The sequence below is a fragment of the Apodemus sylvaticus genome, chromosome 1 (assembly GCF_947179515.1).
Source record: "Apodemus sylvaticus chromosome 1, mApoSyl1.1, whole genome shotgun sequence".
In the NCBI taxonomy this organism is placed as follows: domain Eukaryota; kingdom Metazoa; phylum Chordata; class Mammalia; order Rodentia; family Muridae; genus Apodemus; species Apodemus sylvaticus.
In genome coordinates this window covers 195,879,800-195,906,539 of record NC_067472.1, presented here as the reverse complement: position 1 = coordinate 195,906,539, position 26,740 = coordinate 195,879,800, and the positions used below count along the sequence as shown (strand labels likewise).

The window sequence follows — 26,740 nt, the reverse complement described above, 5'->3', positions numbered from 1 at the left end:
GAATCTAATAGAAGGGAAAGTGAAAAAGAGCCTTGAACTCATTGGCACAAGGGGAAACTTCCTAAACAGAACTCCAATGGCTCATGCTCTAAGATCAAGAAGGAATTGATAAATGGACCCCCATGAAACTGGAAAGGTTCTGTAAGGCACAGGACATAGTCAATAAGACAAATTGGCAACCTACAGATCCTGGGAAAAAAATCTTCACTAACCCCACATCCCATAAAGGCCAATATCCAAAATATATAAAGAACTTAAGAAGTTAACCATCAAAAAACCAAACAACTCGATCAAAAAATGGAGTATTCACAACAGAGGAATCTCAAATGGCTGAGAAGCACCAAAAGAAATGTTCCAAGTCCTTAATGATCAGAGAAAGGCAAATCAAAAGGACTCTGAGATTCCACCTTACACCAATCAGAATGGCTAGGATCAAAACAACAGGTGATGATGTTTGTTGTTGAAGATGTGGAGAAAAAGAAACACTCCTGTATTGCTGGTGAGATTGCAAATTGTAAAACCACTCTGGAAATCAAACTAGAAGATCATCAGAAAATTGGAAATAGATCTACCTGAAGACCCAGTAATACCACTCTGGGGAATATACCCAAAAGATGCCCCACCTTGCCACAGGGGTACATGTCCTACTATGTTCATAGTGGCCCTGTTTGTGATAGCTGGAAACAACCCAGATATCCCACAACAGAAAGATGGACACAGAAAATATAGTTTATTTACACAATGGACTACTACTCAGGTATTAAAAATAAGGACATCCTGAGTTTTGCAGACAAATAGATGGAACTAGAATATTTATCATCCTGGACTGGAGAGATGGCTCAGAGGTCAAGAGCACTAACTTCCAGGGGTCCTGAGTTCAATTCCTAGCAATCACAGGGTATCTCACAACCATCTATAGTGCGATCTGGTGCCCTCTTCTGGTGTGGCTGAAAACAGCAACAGTGTGCTCATATAATATAAGTAAATAATATTTTTTAAAAAAGAGAGGTTATAAAAAAAATAAAATTAAATTAAAAAAAAACTCCTGGGCTTATACCCAGAGGATTCCCCACCATGTAAGAAGGATACATGCTCTACTATGTTCACAGCAGCCCTATTTATAATTGCCAGATGCTGGAAAGAACCCAGGTATCCCTCAACAGAAGAGTGGATGCAAAAAATGTGGTATATCTACACAATGGAGTACTATTCAGCCATAAGAAACAATGAATTCATGAAATTCTTAGGCACATGCATGGAGCTGGAGAACATCATACTAAGTGAGGTAACCCAGACTCAAAAGGTGAATCATGGTATGCACTCACTAATAAGTGGATATTAACCTAGAAAACTGGAATACCCAAAACATAATCCACACATCAAATGAGGTAGAAGAAGAAAAGAGGAGTGGCCCCTTGTTCTGGAAAGACTCAGTGAAGCAGTATTCGGCAAAACCAGAACGGGGAAGTGGGAAGGGGTGGCTGGGAGGACAGGGGGAGAGAAGTGGGCTCACGGTACATTCGGGGAGTGGGGGGCTAGAAAAGGGGAAATCATTTGAAATTTATAAAATTATATTGAATAACGAGAGAGAGAGAGAGAGAGAGAGAGAGAGAGAGAGAGAGAGAGAGAGAGAGAGAGAGAGGTTAAAAAAATAGAGCCAAGCAGTGGTACTACACACCTTTAATCCCAGCACTTGGGAGGCACAGGCAGGCAGATTTCTGAGTTCGAGGCCAGCCTGGTCTCCAGAGTGAGTTCCAGGACAGCCAGGGCTACACAGAGAAACCCTGTCTCAGGAAAAAAAAATGATTAGGGCTGGAGAGATGGAGGACAGCTCAGTAGTTAAGAGCACTGAGTGCTCTTCTGAAGGTCCTGAGTTCAAATCCCAACAACCACATGGTGGCTCACAATCATCCATAACATGATCTGACGCCCTCTTCTGGTGTGTCCGAAGATAGCTACAGTGTACTTACATATAATTGATACATAAATCTTTAAAATTGTTAAATAAAAAGAAGGAATATAAATAAACATACAAATAAACAATTGTCCAAAAACAGGAGGTCAATTGAACCCTCTGGGTCCTTAATCTGAAGATGCTGGGTGAAAAACCTGGGCCTTGTTTTTCTCTCTTACCTCTCTCACTCTCACCTCTCTCCTCTCTGGGCTCTCCTCCCCTCCCCCCTCTCTCCACTTGGTCATGGCCAGCCTCCACTTCTTTACTCTCTCCCTCTCTCTGCCTTTCTCTGCCTCTACTACCCCATTAACTCCCATCCTCTGCCCTGAAAAAGCTCTATTCTATACCAAAAAAAAAAAAAAAAACCAAAACAAAACCCTGGGCCTTGGTTTCTACATACCATCTGTCACAGAACCCTAAGGAACCTGGACACAAAGGCATAAAGGCTGGAAAACCTGGACATGAAGCCCACAGATGAAGGAAGCACCTCTTTGGAGTCGCTAAGATTCACTGACACTGTGTGATACCAGCATGCCTCCTTCATGCACCAGAATTCTGCATTGAGCCTAAGGGAGATGCAAATCCAGCCTTGGATATACCTTTACCACAATATTCTCCAACCTAGAACTGGGGCAAGAAACCCAAAGCAGTATATGGGCACCAAAATGCCATTGTCAAAAGTGTACAAGTGTCTCATGGGGGAGGGGCTGAATATAAGGGTGGGAAACACAAAATGGAGCATACCTTGATCTGTTTCTCTTTCATGCCAAGCCTTTGAGCCAGTGTCTTGCACTGTTCCTGGCTCACGTACTTGCTGTTATCAAAAAGTTTTCCCAGGACTAGCCTTTGTTCTTTGGAAAGCACATTTCGTTTCTTCTTCTGTGTTCCTGGATCATTGGATCTTGTGACCCTAAAGGGATTTGAAAAGTCATGAGACATTGTTGACTTGGTAGACCCGAGGCACCTGGAGAATTCTGGAGGTCTGCAGGAAATTCACTGGAAAATTGCAGAATTTGTTACTGGAAAGGACAGAGCATCCTCACATCATTTGTAGGACTGGATGATGAATGGAAGTTTTAGAGAACTAGAGATCTTTATATTTCCTGGAAATGAGATCCCTTTGGGAGACCTGGTTAAACAGAAGAACCTGGGTTTTTCAGCATCTAGTTGGACAGTCATGTGATTTTTTTCTTTCAGTTTGTTGATCTGGTGGATTGCATTGGTGGATTTTGATATTTAGAAGCAGCTCCCTGCATCTGGTGGATGAAGATTACTTGTACATTGTGTGTAAGTTCTTTGATGTGTTCTTTTATTGGTTGACTTTGTATTTTGCTGAGTATTTTTGCATCAAGGGAAATTGATCTGAAATTTCTTTCTTAAATTGTTCTGTGGTTTAGGTATCAGGGTGACTGTTACCTCATAGAGTCACTTTGGTAATGTTCCTTTTGTGTTTTGTGCAATACTTTGAAGAGGTTTGATATTATCTCTTCTTTGAAAATCTGACAGAATTCTGTGCTAAAACTACCTTGGCCCTTAGATTTTATTCAGTTAAAAGACTGTAAATGACTACTTTTGTTTCCTTGGATAGTTTACATTGTCTTAACTTGGCAAATGGAATGTATCTAGTAAATCATCCATTTCATTTAGATTTTTCACTTATTTGGAGTGCAGACTTGTAGTGAGACCTAATGATTCTTTGAATTTCCCCAGTATCCATTGCTATCTCTCCCATTTAATTTCTGATTGTGTTCATGTGGATCCTGTCTCTGCCTTTTAGTAGTTGGCTCAGGGGTTGTCTATATTGCTGATTTTCTCCCAAGCCAGCTCTTGGATTTGATGATTCCTTGTATTGATCTCTTTGTTTCCAATTGACAATTATGCCCTGAGTTTGATTATTTTCTGCTGTTTACTCCTTTGGGCATGTTTGCTTCTCACCCCACCCCCAGGATCTTTAAATGTACACATTATTTGTTAGTATTAGAACTCTCGAGGAAAGGAAAAGAGGAGGAAGGAAAAAAAGAACTCACTAAATTCATTTTTTTAAGATTTATTATGATACATAAGTACACTGTAGCTGTCTTCAGACAGTCCAGAAGAGGGCAACAGATCCCATTAAAGATGGTTGTGAGCCCCTCATACAGACAAAAGAGGTGGCATGGCAGATGTGGGATGGGGGGTTGTTGGAGGGGTAACTGGGAAGTGGGAAATCATTTGTGATGTAAATGAATTGGAAAGTAAGGGAAAATTGGCTTTTCCTTCATGAGACTCCAGCCCAGAAGAAATTGTGGCTTCACCAGTCAGTCATTTTCTCAGGAAATGGATATATACTCACTCGGCTTCCAGGGTTCTTGACAACTACTTTCCTCTTACTATGCACCCATTCTTACAGGACGGCAGCCTGTTCAGTCTTCAACTACCTTGTTAGCTCCCTTATTCAACCATTCTTCTTCCTGGGCCTTTCACAATTTCTAAATGACCCCTCAAATACTCTGTATGTGTTGTGGTATCTACCTAGATTCCCAAAAGGCATGGAGAGCTCAAGGCTTCAGCAGTTCGGTGCCTGGGTTTCTGCTCCTAGTTTATCCCTAAGCTAAATAGTTTTAAGGGGAAAAAAACGCTGGACAGGCGGTGGTGGCACACACCTTTAATCCCAGCACTTGGGAGGCAGAGGAAGGCAGATTTCTGAGTTGGAGGCCAGTCTGGTCTACAGAGTGAGTTCCAAGACAGCCAAGGCTACACAAAGAAACCCTGTCTCAAAAAAACAAAAAAGAAAAAAAAAAAAAAACCTCAGTCATTCAAAGATGATGACAAGTTCTTGGTCTGTACCATAACCCCAGTTTCTGACTTTTTTTTCCTGGCTGATCCCAAACTCACTGGATGACTGAGGTTGACTAAATTTCTCATTCTACTGCCCAACAAATGTTGTGATTAGAGGCCAACATCCCTTGAGTGAGCTTTTACTGTACCATTTAGTATTTCATGGTGGCATTTTGCTCTAAATGCATATTTAATTGGTTTCTTTTTATAAACCTTGTTTCCTCAGAGAACGTATTATCCTGCTTCCATGTATTGAAACCATACCTCTGTCTCTTGCTCTGTCTGTCTGTCTGTGTCTAAATCTGTCTTTCTGTCTCTGCTGGTCTCTATCTCCTTCTCTGTCTCTAGATCTGTTTCTCTTTTTGTGTCTCTGTCTTTCTCTGTGTCTTTCTCTCTGTGTCTCTGTCTCTCTCTATCTCTCATTGTGTGTGTGTGTGTGTGTGTTGTGTGAGTCTCTGTGTCTCTCTATACTTAATATTTTTAGGAAGAGTTTCTCTGAGTAGCTCTGGCTGTGCTCCAATATCCTCTATAGACCAAGCTTGACTCAAACTCAGAAGCAGAACTCCTTCTGCCTCCCTAGTGCTGCAAATAAAGGCCTATGCCACCACTGCCCAGGCTTTATCAACCTTCTTTGGCCTCTGCAAAGACACTGGTCCAGCAACTGCTCTTGGTATAAGCCAAAGACAAGAAAGCGTCATACTAAGCTAGACTTGACCAATGCATTTTCTAGTGAAAAGTTTCTTATCAATACTTTTGTTTCAGGTAGGGCCTGGTGTACCTTAAACTGTCCTTGAAATTGCTGTACAGTTAACAATGACCATGAGACCTCATTGCTTAGGAGCAGCAGTGGATCTTGATGAAGATGTGAGCCCATTTCCAAACACACATGTAAGACCTCCACTCTATAGTTTCACTCCAAGAGATACTATACACTTTGAGTCTCCAACTACAAGACAGTTGCATACATGCACTGCAGGCATTCACATGTAAAAATATTTAGGGAGAAAGACTGGAAAAAACATTATTTTTATTTTTCAACACGTTTTTTTCTTTCATTTAAAGAACATATAATTCAACAATATGGAGAGAATAGTTTCCTTTGTTTTTTTTTTTTTAAACAATCCCATTATATAAACTAGTGACATGAAACTACTACAGATAGGACTGCTTAATTTCCCCAAATATACTAACACACCTCTCAAATATACTAACACACCTCTTCCTTTCTATAAAGGCCTGAATGAATCAAGGGGAGAGAGGTGTTTTATGGAATGGTGTGGTGGTATCTACAATTGTACCGATCCTCCAACTCCTCAAAGTCTTCAAGAATCCACTGCCAGAGCCCCTCAGCAGATGGACCTGAATCTTGAGCATCCTCTGTACCTTGAGTGGATGCTACCATGGCTACTGAAGCTCCAGATCCTGCTATGCCAGTCTGGACTTCAACTGCTACTGATTGACTAGAGTCACCAGCCCTAACAGGGGCATGGTCATCAAGCAGGTATTCTTGCTGACTACACCTGGCACCATCACAGGCTTGATCACGATGGCTGAAGTTGAGCTTGACCATCCCTGGCTGCAGTTGAGGTTGGAAATGGAATCCTCACCAAATGTGCCTGAACCCATGGAGTCTCCATTGGCAGAAGCAATTACAGGTAAGGAACCAGGAAGATGGGTTGGCTCAGAAACAGCTTCAGAGCTTCCATTTCTTTCTGGAGGTGCTGCTGGGATATTCTTGAGATTCTTCCACTTGGACTTAGCCCGGGTGTTCTTGAACCAGATCTGAAAAACAAAGGAGACATCAAAGGAATACCTGTGTGCCCCCAACTTGTCACTAGGTGAAGCTTCTGGATTGAAAGGAATTTCTGCAGCAATACTGCATGAGTCCACAACAGAGAAGTCTGAAGGTCTAGATCCCTAAGGGATTGTAGTAAGATAGAATGAATATGACCTGACACCAAAAGCCTAGAGAAGATTCAGTTAGTGTGTCCTGTATTGTACTATGAGCTCTGAGGTCTAGGTCTCTGAGACCCTACAGGATAATAATATTCATCCATATTCCTACCTGGGTTGAAGCAGAATGTGAGGTCCAGCTCTTGATGCATGTATATTCAACTTCCACAACTGTCCCTAACATTAAAGAGCACAGAGCTCAGGAGTCTGATAGGGGGAGGGGGGGTTGGATATTTTGGCTGTCAGAGACAGCGAAGAGAGGCATGCCTGGATCTCATGTGCTGTCAAACCAATCAACAATGCCAGTCCCCCCCCCCCTGCTCCTCCCGTTTTGGGTATGTGCACTTAGCCAAATATGTTTACAGCAGGTTCTTTTGCTCCCTGGTGTATACAGTGAGTATTTTCTGATGGTTCCTTGGAGCCCAGAGTCTCTTTTGTCGGTAACCATAATTAGGTGACAGTACCATAGGTCCCACAGGAACCTGGAAATTAGATCTCACTGAGGATCTTGAAGGTATCTGATGATGTGGATGCACTAAGAGGCTTCTCAGAATTGGTAAACCTGGACCCATTACAGGACCTCGTTGCATTTGGATACTTGATCTTCTTGATGGACCTTGGGACTCTTGCTGATGGAGGTCTCTTTCAAGGGCACTTAGAGGCAGAGACAGGTGGATTTCTGAGTTCGAGGCCAATCTGGCCTACAGAGTGAATTCCAGGACAGCCAGTGGCACTGAGAAAAATACTGTCTCAAAACAACAAACAAAAAAATTAAAAACCCCATACTTCAGCTATGCATCTTTTGTCATTGATCTCTAGAAGACTATTAAAGGAACTAATATTGGATTTTTCCTGTCAAAATCTATTTCAGTATCTACTAGAACAATCATGTGATTTGTTTTTCTTTCAGTTTGTTGATGTGGTGGTTTGCCTTGGTGGATTTTGATATTTAGAAGCAGCTCCCTGTATCTGGTGGATGAAGACTACTTGATCATAGTGTATGATTTCTTTGATGTGTTCTTTGATTGGGGGACTTAGTATATTGCGGTGTATTTTTGCATCAATGTTCATAAGGAAAATTGATCTGAAACTTTCTTCATTAAATTGTTCTGTGGTGTAGGTATCAGGGTGACTGTCAACTCATAGAGAATTGGAAAACCTGGGCCCATTACAGGACCTGGTTGCATTTGGATAATTGATCTTCTTGATGGACCTTGGGAATCTTGTCGACAGAGGTCGCTTTCAGGGACTGAATGACTTGATTGCATTGGACAAGTTGGAGTCTCTAGGGGACTCACTTGGAAAGGCAGATTCCTTGCAAGCTCTTGAGGCATTTGGGAACTGGTTTGTGTGGGTGCATTTGAAGACATTTGGAATCTTAAATGCAAGGACAGACCTTAGGACTTAGATGGGTTCTGATCTTATTGGAGTATGTTCTTAGAGGAGAACATGGAAAAAGGTAAAAATATCAGAAAAGTTCCAGAGACCACCCATCATGCCTACCCATCACAAGCTGTGGACTTATTATAGAGCAGGGATTATTCAGGGGCCACACTCTTTCTGACCACCTGCCAGTGCCTCCCATGCTTCTTAAGTATTCTCAACATTGCAATAAGCTTGCAAATAGCTCATGTGATAATATGAGTCTGTCAGCCTAGGGAGGCTAGCAATTGAATGTCCTCCCCCAAAGTTTAAAAGTCCTAGAACCCTGGAGGGATTGAAGTGGGAGTAGGTGGGTGAGTGGGTGAGGGGAGCATAAGGTGGGGAGCACTTTTTCAGAGTCAAAGGTGAGGAGGGGTGAAGAACTCCATGATGGAGGACCTGGATGTGGGCTGAAATCAAGCAATTAGAAAGAGGAAGGGCTGGAGAGATGACTGAGTGTTTAAGAGCTCTTCCAAAGGTCCTGAGTTCAATCCAAGGAACCACATGGTGGCTCATGACCATCTGTAAAGGAATCTGATTCCCTCTTCTGGTGTCCGAAGACAGCTACAGTGTACTCACATACATAAAATAAATAAATCTTTTCTAAAAAAAGAAAAGGAAGAAAGAGGAAAAATTTAAAAAAAAAATCAACAAAACCAAGAGCTCAACCAGGTTGGCAAACCCTTAGCCAACTTAACTAAAAGACTCTCAGAGACACAGTATTTCTTTCAGTCTACTTTGTAATTTTTTCTTTTTTTTCTTTTCAGAAAATATTGAGGTTGATCTCACACAATCATACATAAATTCTCACCTAGATAAAGCCTTACAAGAACCTATTTAGTTAAATTTGCTTTCAATTTTGCGGTAAATTTAATCCTCAGTAGATGTGAAGAAAGCTTCACAGGACCCATGGGATTCTCAGGAACTGAACCACCATCCAAAGAGCATGCATAAATTGGACCTAGCCTTCCTTGAACTTATGTAGCAGATGTTCAGGCTGATCTTCACAGGTTCTGGAGCAACTGGAGCAGGAGCTATCTCAAAAACTGTTGCATGTATATGGGATATCTACTTCTAGCTGCACTGCCTTGTATTGTGTCAGTGGAAGAACAAATGCTTAGCCTTACAGAGACTTGAAGTGCCTGATTGGGTGAGACTTCTCACCCACTCTGAAAAGAAGGGGCTGGGGGTGGGAGATGGCTGTGGGGATTGTGCATGTGGGGTAAGGGGGTGCAAATAAATAATTTAACATTTTAAAGAGTCACAGTCGGACAGTGGTGGTACACACCTTTAATCCCAGCACTTGGCAGACAGAGGGAGGAGGTTTTCTGAGTTCAAGACCAGCCTGTACTACACTGTGAGGTCCATGACAGCCAGGGCCACACCGAGAAACCTTCTCTCAGAAAAACAACAACAAAAAAATCACAGATCCTCTTCCATTCTTCTTGACTCTCTGACTCCAACCAAAAATTGAAGAGCCATAGAAGAGAAAACATCAAGTGACCTCTTCCCACTCTAATCTACACTAGAGCACTCGTGGTCAAATTAGACAAATCATGAGGCTCTTACATCTACCAAAGACTGACCCTGGTATTGAAACTCTAATCCAAGGACTTGGCCTCAAGTTAATCTTCACCTTGGCCTTCCGATAGGCTCCTCTCTCATCCCCTCAGGTCCAGCAGACATTCCCACCCTGCGGCCACATTCAGTCTGCAGCCATACCTTTGGAAATGTGGTCAGGTACAAGACCATAAGCAATAGAAGCCAGTATATGTGGGCATTATCAGAACCCAGTTCTTCCACCACAACAAACCCTGAAATACCTTCAAAATCAGGAAGCTGACCTAAAATCCTATTTCATATTGATAATAAAGTGCTTTAAGGAGGATATAAATGACTCACTGAAAGAAATACAGGAAAATACAGGTCAACAGGTAGAAGCACTTAAAGAGGAAACAAATAAATCGCTTTTTTTTTTGAAACGGTGTCTTACATTGAAAGCCCAGGCTGGCCTTGAACCCTCAGATATTCTATTGCAGTCTCCTGAGTGCTAGGATTGCAAGGACATGCCATCATGCCTGGCTTTAAGCATTGTATCTCCTGTTTTCTATGAGTGCCTTTTTCTTTTTTATATATATAATTTTTATTTTCTATATTCTTTGTTTACATTCCAAAAGATTTCCCCTTTCCCAGATTCCTCCTCCCCATATGTCCCATAAACCTTCTCTCCACACATTCTACCTGCTTGTCACTGTACCAATACAAGATGATTTTTAGCATTGTTGCACTGTAGTACTGATTGAGGTCAGGGATAGTGCTTCCCCCAGTTCTTTTATTGTCGATAATAGTTTTGCTATTCTGGGTTTTATGCTATTCCAGATGAATTTGAGAATTGCTCTTTCAAACTTTATGAATAATTCATTTGGAATTTTGATGGGCATTGCATTGAATCTGTAGATTGCTCTTGCATTGTGTCCATTTTTACTATATCAATCTTGCCTATCCAGGAGCATGGGAGATCTTTCCATCTTCTGAGGTCTTCTTTGATTTCTTTCTTTCGAAACATGAAGTTCTTGTCATACAGATCTTTCACATGTTTGATTAGAGTCACAACAAGGTATGAAATATTATTTGTGACTACTGTGAAAGGTGTCATTTCACTAATTTCTTTCTCAGCCTGTTTATCCTTGGAGCATAAGATTTGTTTGAGTTAATTTTATATCCAGCCACTTTGCTGAAGTTGTTTATCAGCTGTAGGAGATCTCTGGTGGAGTTTTGGGGGTCACTTAATTATACTATCATATCATCTGCAAATAGTGGTAGTTTGATTTCTTCCTGTCCAATTTGTATCCCTCTTACCGAATTGTGTTTTCTAATTGCTTTACTTAGAACTTCAAGTAATATACTGAATAAATATGGAGAGAGAGGGCAGGCTTGTCTAGTACTTGATATTAGTGCGATTGCTTCAATTTTCTCACCATTTAGTTTGATGTTGGCTACTGGTTTGCTTTTACTGTTTAGGTATGGGCCTGAAATTTCTGATCTTTATAACTGTGTGTTTTGAGCTTTACTAAAGTTTCTTTTATGAATGTGGGTGCCCTTGCAATTAGAGCATAGGTGCTCAGAATGAGAGTTCTTCTTGGTAGATTATTCCTTTGATCTATATGAAGTGTCCTGTGTCTTTTTAAATAACTTTTGGATGAAAGTCAATTTTATCTGATATTAGAATTGCTGCCACGCCTTTTGTCCTGGAAACATTTGCTTGGAAATTTGTTTTCCAGCCTTTTTCTCTGAGGTAGTGTTTGTTTTTGATAACGATATGCGTTTCATGTATGCAGCAAAGTGCTGTGTCCTGTTTGCATAGCCAGACTTTTAGTCTATGTCTTTTTATTGGTAAATTGAGTCCATTGAGGTTAAGAGATATTAAAGTATAGTGATTGTTGCTCCCTGTTATTTTTGATGTAATTTTTATGTTTGAGTGGTTATCTTCTTTTGGATTTATTAAAAGAAGATTACTATCTTGCTTTTTCTTTTTTTTTTTTTTAATCTTTTTTTATTGAGTATCTTCTTCACTTACATTGCCAATGGTAAAACCTTTCCCAATTTCCCCCCTCCCAAAAGTCCCCCTCCCCAATAATTCCCCACCCCTCCTCCCAGCTCCTGCCTCCTTGTATATGCCCCTTTACCCAACACACTCCCACCTACCCCCCCAACTCCCTCCCCTGTACATTTTCCTTTGTTGACCCTCTATTGGGTCTTTACCTGACCAAAGACCACTCCTCCCACTGATGCCCAACAAGGCATTGCTCTGCCACATTTTTGGCTGGAACTATGTACACGCCTTCGTGGATGGTCAGTCCCTGGGAGTCTTGGGGTGCCTGGGTGTCCGAAGTCATTGTTCTTCCCATGGGGCTATATACTCTTTCAGCTCCTCCGGGCAACCCTCCAGATCCTCTGATGGGGACACCAAGATTATTCCAATAGTTGGGTGCTAGTTTCTGCCTCTGTATTTGTAAGGCTTAGGTGGGGCCCTATGGAGAGAGCCATGGCATGCTTCTTTTGGTACAAACTTCTCTTCATAGTGTCAGTGTTTGGTGACTGTCTATAGGATGAATCCCCTCCTGGGCACTTGCTGGGTGGCCTTTACTTCAGACTCTGCTCCACATATTGCCTGCCTGCCGTGTTGCTCCTGTGACGATTTTGTTCCCATTCTCAGAGGAATCATAGCACCCTCACTTAAGTCCTCCTTCTTCTTGAGCTTCCTGTGCTGGGTGAATTATAAATTGTTTATTTTGAGCTTTTGGACTAGCATCTGCTTATTTGTGAATGAATACCATGTACGTTCTTTTGTGACTGGGTTACCTCATTCAAGATGACACTTTCTAGTTCCATCCATTTGCCTAAGAATTTCATGAATTCATTGTTTTTGATAGCTGAATACTAATCCATTGTGTATATATACCACAATTCCTGTATCCATTTCTCTGTTGAGGGACATCTGGGTTCTTTCCAGCTTCTGGCTATTATAAATAAGACAGCTATGAACATAGTGGAGCATGTGTCCTTATTACATAAAGAGCACATTCTGAGTGGTATAGCTGGGTCCACAAGTAGTACTATGTCTAATTTTCTAAGGAATCGCCAAACTGATTTCCAGAGTGGTTTTACCAGCTTGCAATTCCACCAACAATGGAGAAGTGTTCCTCTTTCCCTGCATCCTCTCCAGCTACTGCTGTCCCCTGAGTTGGTCATCTTAGCCTTTCTGACTGGTGTAAGGTGGAATCTCAGTGTTGTTTTGATATGCATTTCCCTGATAACTAAGGATACTGAATATTTCTTTAGGTGCTTTAGAGCCATTGGAGTTTCCTCAGTTGAGTATTCCCCGTTAAGTTCTGTAACCTAAATAGGGTTGTTTGATTATCTGGAGACTAACTTCTTGCATTTTTGTATATGTTAGGGTTAATAAAGATCTTTTCCCAATGTGTTGGTTGAAGTTTTGTCCTATTGACTTTATTCTTTGCCTTACAGAAGCTTTGCCGTTTTATGAGCTCCCATTTGTCGATTCTTGTTCTTAGAGTATAAGCTATTGGTTTTCTGTTCAGAAACTGTTCCCCTGTGCCCGTGTGTTCAAGTTTTGTCCCCACTTTCTGCTCTATAAGCTTCAGTGTGTCTGATTTTATGTATTGATCTTTGACCCACTTGGACTTGAACGTAGTACAAGGAGATAAGAATGGGTCAATTTGCATTTTTCTGCATGCAAACCTCCAGTGGATCTAGCCCATTTGTTTAAAATGCTGGCTTTTTTCCATTGGATGATTTTAGCTCCTTTGTCAAATATCAAGTGAATGTACATGTGTGGGTTATTTGCTCGGTCCTCAATCCTATTCCATTGCTCTTCCTGCCTGTCTGCATACTAATACTAAACAGTTTTTATAACTATCCTCTGTAGTAGAGTTTGTGGTCAGGGATGGTGATTCCCCTGCAATATCTTTTGTTGTGGGGAATAGTTATTGCTATCCTGTTTTTGTTGTTGTTGTTGTTGTTGTTATTCCAGATGAATTTAAGAATTCCTCTTTCTAGAACTATGAAAAATTGATTTGGAATTCTGATTGCATTGATGGGGATTGCACTGAATCTGTCAAATGCTTTCAGCAAGATGGCCATTTTTACTATATTGATCCTGCGAATCTGTGAGCATTGCAGATCTTTCCATCTTCTTAGTATTTCTTCGATTTCTTTTTTTAGAGGCTTAAAGTTCTTGTCATATAGACCCTTCACTTTCTTCGCAGGGTCACACCTAGGTATGAAATATTACTTTGAACTATTTTGAAAGATGTCATTTCCATAAATTCTTTCTCTTCTTGTTTATCCTTTCAGTAGAAGAAGCCTAATGATTTGCTTGAGTTAATTTTATATCCAACAACTTTGCTGAAGTTTTTTTTTTTATCAGCTTTAGGAATTCTTTGTTGGAAAGCTTGGGGTCATTTAAGCTTTCATCTGCACATAGTGATAGTTTGACTTCTTCCTTTCCAATATGTATTCCTTTGACCTCTTTTTGCTGCCTGATTGCTCTGTCTAGGATTTCAAGTACTATATTGAATAGAGAGAGAGAGAGTGAGCAGCCTTGTTTGGTCCCTGATTTTAGGGGGATTGACTCAAGTTTCTCTCCATTTAGTTTGATGTTGCCTACCAGTTTGCAGAATATTTCTTTCACTGTGTTTAGGTATGGGCCTTGGATTCCCAATCTCTCGAAGACTTTTATCATGAAGGGATGCTGAATTTTGTCAAAAGCTTTTCAGCATCTAATGAATTGACCATGTGGGTATTTTTTCCTTTAATTTGTTTATGTAGTGAATTATATTGACAGATTTCTGTATATTGAACCATCCATGCATCCCCTGGATGAAGCCTACCTGATTGTGGTGAATTACAGTTCTGACGCATGCTTGGATTCGGTTGGCCAGGATTTTGTTCAGTATTTTTGCATCAATGTTCATGAGGGAGATTGGTCTGAAGTTCTCTTTCCTTGTTTGGCCTTCTCACTGACCACCACATCTGTAAGATCAAGAGACCGAAGGTCCCTGAGTTGAAGGATGCTCAGTTACAGATATATTGTCAAAAGATGGGGCTATGGTTACCATCACAATCATTGCTGCTTTTATCTTTGAACATATTATTAAACAGATGGCTCCCAGCATTATGAAAAGCCTGATGGTTCACTACACTCCTGAACTTTAAATACCTTGTACAGTGCATCACATCACAGCTGAATGTTTCCAGCTTTCCTCTTTGGCTACTTCTCTATTTCTCACATGATGCTTTCCTGGAGCTGGAGAGAATATGATGCTTGGAGACCTTTCTATTTTCTATCATAGCCAGAAACTTCACTCTATCTGATATCAGCTTGAGATTTTAAGATAGGAGTGTAGACTTAGCATGGTTTTAAAGATGTAAAACGCTCAAAAGATTTACTGACATTCCTAGACTTGGTTCTTTACTGGGAACCTGATGTTTTTATATAAGCCATGGTCAATAGGATAAATGGTGTAGGCTTAGCTGCCCCTGAGAACTGGTCAGCTTTCTCCTAGAACAAAGCACGGTGTTAGTCATGTGCTTCAGTTCTGTGGAATACTTTGATTTTAGTACATCAGCATAGTACATTTAGAATGATTGCATTTGAAAGTTATTTTTTAAGTTTTCCCTGCGTGAGTATGTAAAATCCAACTAATCAACTCTGTTTTCATTCCACAATGCATTATACAGTTGTGTGTGCATTGCAAGAGACTGTAATGATGGTCATTAAATCTTAATGACCTTCACGTAATATGCTTCAATTGTCACCCTAAATATACATAGCATTTAGTATAAAAGCCAAAATAGAATTATTGCTCCCTTCTGAAACATGAAATATTACCTCTCTATTAAACTGTTATATGCTAGCTCTCAGCATCTTAATGGTAAAGCTAAGCTTCCTAGTCATATCAAGATTTTCTAGTCACTGCACAAAGAAAATGCCTAAGAGCTGCCCTATTGCTTTCTGAGAAAACAAAGTGCTGTATATTTCACGTATAAGTTGTTATACTCAATAACTTTTTGAGTTTCTTATTTACTTATAGAATAATTAGGTAATATCTAAATTAGTGTTTGAATCTTAATATTACATAACTTTAGCTAAGTTGGCATGGTTTTAGAAAGTTTCCCTAGTCATCTTAATTTGCTCCATTTTCTGACTCCTCCCTGTAAACAAAAACAGCAAGGACACTTTATCCTGATTGTTTTCTTTCTTAATTAGTTAATCTCTTATTCAGTTATAATATGTGATACTATCGTAATAAATGTAAAAAAACGTTAAAACATATTAGGAGAAAACTTTATCTAATGTGTTGGGTGAAGAACTATAGGTCAGTGTGACATATGCCATAGTGACTGGAATGTAAATGGATAATATAACTTAATAAAATAATTTTCAGGAACTGTTTCTCCTTTTATTTCATGAGAATATGATCTAACAATGAAGAATGAATATTTACAGTTACTTTGAAACAACCCCTCTATATACCCAGAGGATTCCCCACCATGTAATAATGATACATGCTCTACTATGTTCATAGCAGCCCTATTTATAATTGCCAGATGCTGGAAAGAACCCAGATATCCCTCAACAGAAGAGTGGATGCAAAAAATGTGGTATATCTACACAATGGAGTACTATTCAGCCATTAGAAACAATGAATACATGAAATTCTTAGGCAAATGGATGGAGCTAGAGAACATCATACTAAGTGAGGTAACCCAGACTCAAAAGGTAAATCATGGTATGCCCTCACTAATAAGTGGATATTAACCAGAAAACTGGAATACCCAAAACATAATCCACACATCAAATGAGGTACAAGAAGAACGGAGGAGTCTTAAAGTCTAAAAAGACTGAGTGAAGCAGTATAGAGCAAAATCAGAACAGGGAAGTGGGAAGAGTTGGGTGGGAAAACAGGGGGAGGGAAGGGGACTGATGGGACTTCCGGGGAGTGGGGGTCCAGAAAAGGGGAAATCATTTGAAATGTAAATAAATATATCAATAAATTAAAAAAAAGAATTAGTGGAGAGCATGTGTCATTTGCTTAATGATATTTATCCTATTACCACTTGCTCTTGTTGGCTTTCCTATGATATAGCTTTCCTGATTTGTTTTTTTGTTTTTGTTTTCTTTTTGGTTTTGTTTTTTGTTTTTTGTTTTTGTTGTTGTTGTTTTGGGTTTTTGAAACAGGGTTTCTCTGTGTAGCCCTGGCTGTCCTAGAACTCACTCTGTACACCAGGCCGGCCTCAAATGGAGAAATCTGCCCACCTCAATGTCCCAAGTGCAGGGATTAAAGGCATCCCCAACCACTGCCCAGCAGATATGTTTAAATAAATAACTCTCTCTTCTCTCTCTCTGTGTGTGTCTCTCTCTCTCACTCTCTCTCTCTTTCTCTCTCTCTCTCTCTTTCTCTCTTTCTCTCTCTCTCTCTCTCTCTCTCTCTCTCTCTCTCTCTCTCTCACTCACACACACAAACACACACACACACATGAGAGTTGGTTTATGTAGTGGATTACATTGAAAGATTTCCATATATTGAACCACCCCTGCATCGCTGGGATGAAGCCTATTTGATCCTGGTGAATTACTGTTTTGATGTGTTCTTGGATTCGGTCAGCAAGAATTTTATTGAGTAGTTTTGCATCAATGTTCTTAAGGGAAATTCGTCTGGAGTTCTCTTTCATGGTTTGGTCTTTGTTTCGTTTGTGTATAAGCATTACTATGGCTTCATATAATGAATTGTGAAGTATACCTCAGATTTCTGATTTGTGGAATAGTTTGAAAAGTATCTGTAGTAGGTCTTCTTTGAAGATCTGATAGAATTCCCCACAAACACATCTGGTCCTGTGCTTTTGTTGTTGTTGTTGTTTTTGGTGGTGGTGGTGTTGGTGATGGTGGTGTTTTTGGAAGACTGTTAATAACTGACTCTATTTCCTCCGGTGTTATGGGATTATTTTGATGGTTTATCTGATCATGTTTTAACATTGGCACCTGGCATGTGTCTACAAAATTGTCCATTTCATCCAGATTTTCCAATTTTGTTGAGTATAAGCTTTTTTTTGTAGGATCTGATGATTTTTGGAATTTCTGCTGTTTCTGCTGTTATATCTCCCTTTTCACTAACGATTTTATTAATTTGTGTGGTTCCTCTATTCCTTCTGGTTAGTCTGCTAAGTGTTTATCTATCTTGTTCATTTTCTCAAAGAACCAACTCCTGGTTTTGTTGATTCTTTGTATAACTCTTTTTGTTTCTATTTGGTATATTTTGGCCTTGAATTTGTTTATTCCCTGCTGTGTATTCCTCTTGGATGTATTTGTTTCATTTGGTTGTACAGCTTTCAAATGTTCTGTCAAGCTGCTAATGTAAGCTCTTTCCATTTCCTTGTTGGAGGCATTTAAATATAAGAGTTTTTCTCTTAGCACATATGACTATTGACAGCTTTTCAGGATTTCTAGTTGCAACTGCTTTAAGAGGAGAATCTTCTAGAAATGTTATTGTTCATTGTTTACAGGCTTTTACTGCTAAGGGACTGCCTAAAGTTGGCAAGACAGATAATGGGCCTGCTTATACTGGAAACAGCTTTGAACAATTTTGCAAGGAATTTGGAATTGAAAATAAAACTGAAATTCCTCATGATCCAATGAGACTAGGAATTGTTGAATGTATCTGAAAAATTAGCGTTAGAAAACAAAAAAGGGGGAGTTTTAACCTCCAAGGTCACCAAAAGCACATCTCGCTTTTGCATTATTTGTTTTAATTTTTTGTAAACTGATGCTAAAGGTCAGTCTGCAGTAGATCACCGCTGGCATCCAGACACTTCCAGATCATATACCATGGTTAAATGTTGAGATCCTTTAACTAATACTTTGGAATGGTCCCAACCCTATTTTAATACAGGAATGAGATCCTGTTTGTGGTTTTTCAAATAAAGGAACTGGAGATCAATGACTACTGAAAAGATTGTTTCGCCAAGTGGCCACAGATCCTGAGCCTTCTAATGATTATGATACTAATGATGAAGGCATCTCAGAATCCCTATGAGCCATCTAAATTAACCTGAAGTGTAGTCTTCGCCCTTACTGGATAGCAGGTGTTTTCTATCAATTCTCAAAGCCACCCTCCTTACACCAGGAGGCTTGATCTTGTTTGGATCTTTGTCAGCTCCAAGTTTAGGCACTTAACTAAGCTATTACCCCTTGGAGGTTCACTTGAGTATGATGGAAAAGAGTCCTGCTCCCCAAATCCTTGGTCATGTGAAGGTTTTATCTGAAAGGTGGGATGTAGACATCCAGTGCTTAGAGACCATTTAAGCATTTGTTCTTTTCACATGTGTCCTTGAGATGGCAGGACTAGATCCCATGGTCATAGTTGGGGAGGTGCAGAATATTTTTTTCTGTGCTGTTTGGAAATGTGAGACCACAAGGAATGTTTATTGGAAGCCCCAAAGAGATTTAATTACAGTAGCTAGGATTTCAACAGGTCCAGGCCTATCTAGTTCTAGTTATAATGGCAATGGACATTGTTTCTTCGGGGTTTTAGTTGTGCCAAAGCTGCGCTGTCTGGATCCTGGACAGGAGTAGCATCCTCCGTTAGTTTTCTCTGTAATCCTATTCCAGTGTCTGGAAAAAATGTTAGAGAAGGCTGGATTAAAGGAAGGACTTGAAAACTTTGGCTTTATAAGGAAGATTATGATTATGGATTACTTTTTGTTTGTTTGTTTGTTTGTTTGTTTGTTTGTTTGTGACAGGGTTTTTCTGTGTAGCCATGGCTGTCCTGGAACTCACTCTGCAGACCAGGCTGTCCTCCAACTCAGAAATCTGCCTACCTCTGCCTCCCAATGACTGGGATTAAATGAGTGTGCCAGGATGGATGACATTTTACCAAAATTGTGACTTTGACATTTTCTGTAGGACCTACTAAGATCATAAATAAGCCCAAAAGAAGAAACTATAAAGATAAAAAGAAAAAAATAGTGCTAAAAGGAATAGGAGTAATACTGCTTTCTTATTTTCTTCTCCGGTATCTGGAATTCTTCAGAGTCCTACTGTTAACACCACTACTTTTTCTGTATCTGCTATTCCCCTTACAGAATTAGTGGAGAGCATGTGTCATTTGCTTAATGATATTTATCCTATTACCACTCGCTCTTGTTGGCTGTCCTATGATATAGCTCCACCTTATTTGTTTTTTGTTTGTTTTCTTTTTTATTTTGTTTTTTGTTTTTGTTGTAGTTGTTCTGGATTTTTGAAACAGGGTTTCTCTGTGTAGCCCTGGCTGTCCTGGAACTCACTCTGTAAACCAGGCTGGCCTCAAACGGAGAAATCTGCCCACCTCAGTGTCCCAAGTGCAGGGATTAAAGGCATCCCCAACCACTGCCCAGCATAGATGTTTGAATAAATAACTCTCTCTCTCTCTCTCTCTCTCTCTCTCTCTCTCTCTCTCTCTCTCTCTCTCTCTCTCTCTCTCTCTCCCTCTCTCTCTCTCTCTCTCTCTCTCTCTCTCTCTCTCTCACACACACACACACACACACTCACTCACTCACTCACACAAACACAGTAGATTCCCTTAAAGCCAACTGCACTAGAACTGACCATGGTACAAAGAGTAGGATACATTTGTTATACTCAGTGTTTGATAATTTCTAAGTAAGCCATGGGGCCAGGTAGTGATGGCTCAAGCCTTTAATCCCAGCACTTGGGAGACAGAGACAGGTGGATTTCTGAGTTCGAGGCCAGCTTGGTCTTCAGAGTGAGTTCCAGGACAGCCAGGGCTACACAGACAAACCCTCTCTCAAAAAAAATGAAAAAGAAAAGAGGGCTGCTAAGATGGTATAGGTCTTGCTTCAAAGCCTGATGATCAGTTACCATAAGTAAGCCCCATAAAACAGAAGGTTCCCCAACGTAAACTTTGGTGGCAAAAAGAAGGAAAGAAGCACCTGGACATGGAGTTCCAGGTGATAGTGTGTTCCACGTGGCTTGAATGCACTGTCACAGCAAAAAGTAAGACAAGGTAACATTTTATTTATATGGAAATTACACATCTAGAAGAAATGTCAAGGATTCACACACATATGATTTAATACTATTATGCTTAATACTCATGAGAGTAATTAAGCATCAGTAGCCACTCTTGTAGAGGAACAGACTTTAGTCCCAGGCATACAGAAATTGGCTCACAACTGCCTATAATACTGTCGTGGGCGATCCTACACTCCTCTGTCCTGCCAAGTACCAGGTATGTCCATGCATGGATTGAGGCATTACATGTGTCTTAGTCAGTGTTTCTATTCCTGCACAGATATCATGACCAAGAAGCAAGTTAGGGAGGAAAGGATTTATTCTGCTTAAACTTCCACATTCCTGTTGCTCACCAAAGGAAGTCAGGAATGGAACTCAAGTAGGTCAAGAAACAGGAGCTGATGCAGAGGCCGTGGGGCCATGTTACTTATTGGCTTGCTTCCCCAAGCTTGCTCAGCCTGCTCTCTTGTAGATCCCAAGAATACCAGCCCAGCGATGGTACCACCCACAAGGAGCCCTCTTCCCTTGATCACTAAGTGAGAAAATACCCCACAGCTGAATCTCATGTAGGCATTTCCCCAACTGAGGCTCCTTTCTCTGTGAAAGGATGTGTCAAGTTCACACACTAAACCATCCAGTACAACATGTAAAAATAAATTAAGGCTGGGCATTATAACAGAGCCTTTTAATCCCACTACCTGCAAGGCAAATGGATGAGGATCTCCATTTGTGGAAGGCAGTCTTGTTTACATAAGCACTTCCAGGAGAGTTAGAACTACATACAAAGGCCCTATGTTAAGAAATCAAAAATAATGCCAGGAGGTGGTGGCACGTGACTTCAATCCCAGCACTTGGGAGCCAGAGGCAGAGAGATTTCTTAATTCAAGTCCAGCCTGGTCTAGAGATTGATTGCCAGGATAGCCAGTGTTACACAGAGAAACCCTGTCTCAAAAAAACAAAAAAAATCCAAATTAAAATAAGATGAATAAATCTTTGTAATTGAAAAACAAAACAACTGTCATTGTACTAGCTGTTCTGCCAAGAGTAATTATAAAAATTCCTTTCAGAAAATAATTAACACTATTTTACCTACAATCTGATTTAATACTACCTAATGAATATTCACTTTGTGTGACATCATCACCCTTCATATCACTGGCTATTCTGGAATAGTCTCAAACTCACTTGAGTTTGACTCTGCCTCCAAATACTGAGGATAAAGGCATGTAACACCACTCCTGGATTAATTTTTCTAAACAGGCTTTGGGAACAACGAACAGGCTGCCCTGGAGATTAGAATCCTTCCATCATAATTCATGGCATTAAAAGTGAGCCCTTCCAGCCTGATGGGGGTGGTGCACTCCCTTATTCCTAAAACTTGGAAGGCAGAGGCAGGCAGATTTCTCAGTTCCAGGCCAGTCTGGTCTAAAGACTGAGTTCCAGGACAGCCAGAGCTACACAGAGAAAAACTGTCTCAAAAAACAACAACAACAAAGGTGAACCCTACCACACCCAACTTAATTCATTTTCTACAAGTTCATTTGCATTTTATTCAGTTTTCTGTGAGTGTGCATGTCTCATGTGTGGGGGTCCGTGTGCCTCAAAAAGGGATTCAGAGCCCCTGCATCTGGAGTTATGGCATATATGGGATTCCAGACCAATTAGGAACCAAATTCCAAGAGTCAAGATCAACAAGCAATCTTTTCTTTTGTTGTAAATGCAGGTGTTTACATGCATATGTGTCAGTAATAAGTAAGCATGCCTGGAAATCTACACACAGAAGGAAGACTAAGACTCCAAAGAAATACCACTCCCAATCGATGGTTCTGAGCCACCTAGAGGAGGCGGTGAAATAAACCAGGCTTCCTGATAAAGCAACTATTGCTCTGAATCACTGAGCCATCACTGTATCCCCACAATAAGTAACCCTCAGTTAAATCCAGCTCTAGTCCCAGAATGCTTAGAGTTTTGATATTTTGCAATAGTATGTAATGGAAGAGGTCACATTAAATAAAATTCAAGTAAGATATGGTGATGCACTCCTTAAGCCCAATACTTGGGACACCAAAGCAGGTAGATCTCTGTGAGTTCCAGACCAGCCTTGACTATAGAGTAAGTCAGAGGACTACCATGGCTGTTACAAAAAAAAAAAAAAAAAAAAAAAAAAAAAAAAAAAAAAAAAAAAAAAAAAACTGTCTCAAATAAAGGAGAAAAATCAAACTGTACTCAAGAAAGCACTTTTATTTAAAGAAAAATAAACTGCACATCCATTATGAAAAGAAACAGAGTAACAAACTCATTTGGCACACACCAATAAAATCAGCACAGTGGATGCTGGAGAAGAGTGTCAAAGAGGGGGACGAGCCCTCTTGGGAGCTCTCAGAGACTCCGTGGCCAACCAAAGACCACACACACACACACACACACACACACACACACACAGGGTTTGAACTTAGGCCCTCATAATATATGTAGGAGATGTACACCTCAGACTTCATGTGGGTCCCCCAATAACTAGAAAGGAAGTTATTGGCTGGCCTCAGCAGGATAGGATGCACCTAATCCTGCAGAGACTTGATGCATTAGCTTCGAGGTAGACACATGGGGGAACCCTATGAGAGAAAGGGTATAGAAGAGGGACTGTGAGGAGGAGTTGAGGGGGAGGTAGTGTTCAGAACATAAGATGGATATATTCATTAATGGGAAACACTGCCTAGCCAAAGATGAAGGAGAAATTGAGGCAATGGCCAATCAATTGTCAGCACAAATTGTAAACCATTCTATGGCCAAGAACCAATCCCTGAAACTATTAATGATACTCTGTTATGTTTGTAAATAGGAACCTTGCAAACTATGCTATAATCATTGTTATACTCCTGGGGAACTGGCTAGCCCAATTGTAATCCAGTGCCTCTCATTCAGCAACCAATAAGAATAAATTCAATTAAAAATAAAAAAGGAAACTGGTGGTTAACCTAAAATGCTACCTCCTTTTGGGCCTTGGGCAGCTTGGATATATAACAGGGCTTCACATCAGAGACTTTCATTAAGGGCAGAAGTGCTGCACGTCTTTAATCCCAGCACTTGGGAAGCAGAGGCAGGTGGATTTCTGAGTTCGAGGCCACCCTGTCTAATGAGTGATTTCCAGGACAGCCAGGGCTGCACAGAGAAACCCTCTCTTATAAAACCAAGAGAGAAAGAGAGAGAGAGAGAGAGAGAGAGAGAGAGAGAGAGAGAGAGAGAGAGAGAGAGAGAGAGAGACAGAGAGACAGAGACAGAGAGACAGAGAGACAGAGAGTCAGAGAGAGAGAGAGGGACTTTCATAGGTCTGAGCAATGGAGATTGATTCTGTGTCTGAGACCATACTTGAGCTAGGAGGAGAAAAGTTGCGATGTTCCTTCCCATGTGGAAAATATGGGTTCTGAGTCTGGACACATGGGCTTTGGATTCGTGGAAAGTGAGAACTAAGAATAAACTGTCCCTGGGACAAGATATCCTCAAAGGCAGAGATTAGCAGAAAGACATGGCAATTTTGAGTAGGAGTCATTCACAGGTATCCTGGCCTTGTATCTTCATTTATACCATACTCCTTTTCCTCTGCTTCCTTTGCTTCCTAGACCTTGTATTCTTTAGGTAGATCTCACAGGCTTCATCAGTTTTGAAGAAGATGGCCATCTGTTCTAGGGAATTACTAAAGGGGCTAGGTTCAGGAATAGGGTTCATACCTGATGGTACATGACAGAGGGAGAAGGTGGATTCTGGCATTTGGGTAATATTTGAAGGTCTGAGTCAAGGAGGAAAGTTTAAACTCGAGGGTCTCTCATAGAGAGAATCTGGATTGGCTGACACATCAAGTCAACAAGGAACATTGGAATGTCCAGACCTATCACTAGATAGGTGCCCTGTTTTCCTGGGAAGTTCTCTACATGTCTGCCTCTGATGCTCCTCAATAATGTGGCTTTTGCTGAAACACACTTGTTCCAAGGACTGACCAATGAGGGAGAAGCTGGATTCCTGATGGTGGTATTTCCTCGATGGCCTAAACTGAGGAGGAGAGCTGATATCCAAATGTCTCTGGTGCACAGAACCACTACTGGTAGCAGAAACAGGAACTTTACCACCTTTGGGGTAGGGAGGCCTATAGTGAAGTCCACTTCCAGTCTTCCCAAGCAGTGGTTGACCCTTCTTCTGAATTTCGCTGGCTCGTCTATTCTTGAAATACATCTGGACTTAAAAAGGAAATGTTGTTATACTCTATTGAGTCTCTTTTTGACGACTTCGAGTCTCTTTTTGAGTCTCTTCTTTACAAAAAGAATAATTAGGTAATATATAAATTATCGTTTGAATCCTAACATTATGTAACTTTAGCTAAGTTGGCATGGTTTTAGAATGTTTCCCTAGTCATCTTAATTTGTTCCATTTTCTGACTCCTTCCTGTAAACAAAAATGGCAGGGACACTTTATCCTGATTTTTTCTTTCTTAATTAGTTAATCTCCTATTCTATTATAGTATGTGATACTATCTATCGTAATAAATGTAAAAAAAAAAAGTTAAAAAATATTACGGGAAAATTTTATCTAATGTGTTGGGTGAAGAAATATAGGTCAGTGGGACATATGTTATAGTGACTGGAATGTAAATGGATAATATAATGTAATAAAATAATTTTCAGGAACGATTTCTCCTTTTATTTAATGAGAACATAATCTAACAATGAAGAATGAATACTTACAGTTGCTTTGAAACAACCCCTTTATATAAACCACAGTGGTACACAACGTCTACAGATAGGCCTGGTTAATTCCCACAAATACTGACATGAAGGGTGTACATAAAACACTTTTTCATGACTATAAATGTCTGGAATGGTCAAGGAGCTGAGAGATGTAACTTGATTTGGGGTGTAATCCAGAGTAAGTCAGTCCTCGGATTTGTCAAAGTCGTCAATGATTCTTTGCCAGAGTTCCTCTGCAGATGGACCTGAACCTTGAGCCTCTTCTGGGCAATGGGTGGCAGCTTGTAGGACATCTGTAGATTCAGTCACTGCTAGATCAGTCTGGGCTTCAACTGCTGCTGATTGACCAGAATCCCAAGCTGTAATGGGAGCATGGCCAACAAGCAGATCTTCTTGCTGACTACACCTGTCTGCATCACTGGCCTGATAATGATGCAGAGAAGATTCCTGGATGCAGTGGAGTTTGGGAATGGAATCTTCACCAAATGTGCCTGAACACATGGGCTCTCCATCCTCAGCAGCAACAAGAGGTATGGAACCAGGAAAGTGAGTTGATTCAAAAACAGCTTTAGAACTTCCATTGGTCTCTGGCAGAGCTTCTGTAATATTCTGGAGAGTCATCTGCTTGTACTTAGCTCGGCTGTTCTTAAAACAGATCTGGAAAAGAAAGAAGACATCAGAAGAATGCCTGTTGTCCCCTAACAGGACCACAAGGTGGAGATTTTGGATAAAAGGTGTTTGTATAGCAATGATTCACATGTCAAAAACAAAGAAGCAGGAAACTCAGGATGACTAAGATATTATAATAAGGTAGATTGTGTATGACCAGACAACATAAGACTGGCGAGATTGACCCAGTGTGTCCTGTGTTTTAGCAGGAGCTCTGATGATTAGGTTTCTGAGACCCTGCATGGAAACAATGCTATTCTATATTGCTACCAGATTGATAAAAATTTGGGTCCCAGCATTTGATTCAAAAATATCCACCACCTAAAACTGTCATCACTGCCCTAAGCATTTAAGAACAAAATTAAAGTTCCTGATGGGAAAGTGTAGATTTTTGCTGTTGGATTGAGGGAAAAGAGAGAGGCAGACCTTGATGTCCATCGCTGTCACACCAACTAACTCTGCCAGCTCCACACATTGATCCTGGTTTGGGGACTGACACTTCTCAAAATGTTCTTGCAGCAGGTGCTTTTGTTTTTTGGAGTACACAATGCATTCCTTCCACCCCTTTCTTGAAGTCACAGGGCCAGATTGATGGTC

The 26,740-nt window shown here is 40.5% G+C and overlaps 1 pseudogene; it reads right to left on the bottom strand.

The window, feature by feature from the left end:
• Nucleotides 1-6,035: 6,035 nt before the first annotated feature.
• LOC127668880 (uncharacterized) lies at nt 6,036-24,962 on the bottom strand (annotated as a pseudogene).
• Between the last annotated feature and the right edge of the window lie 1,778 nt (nt 24,963-26,740).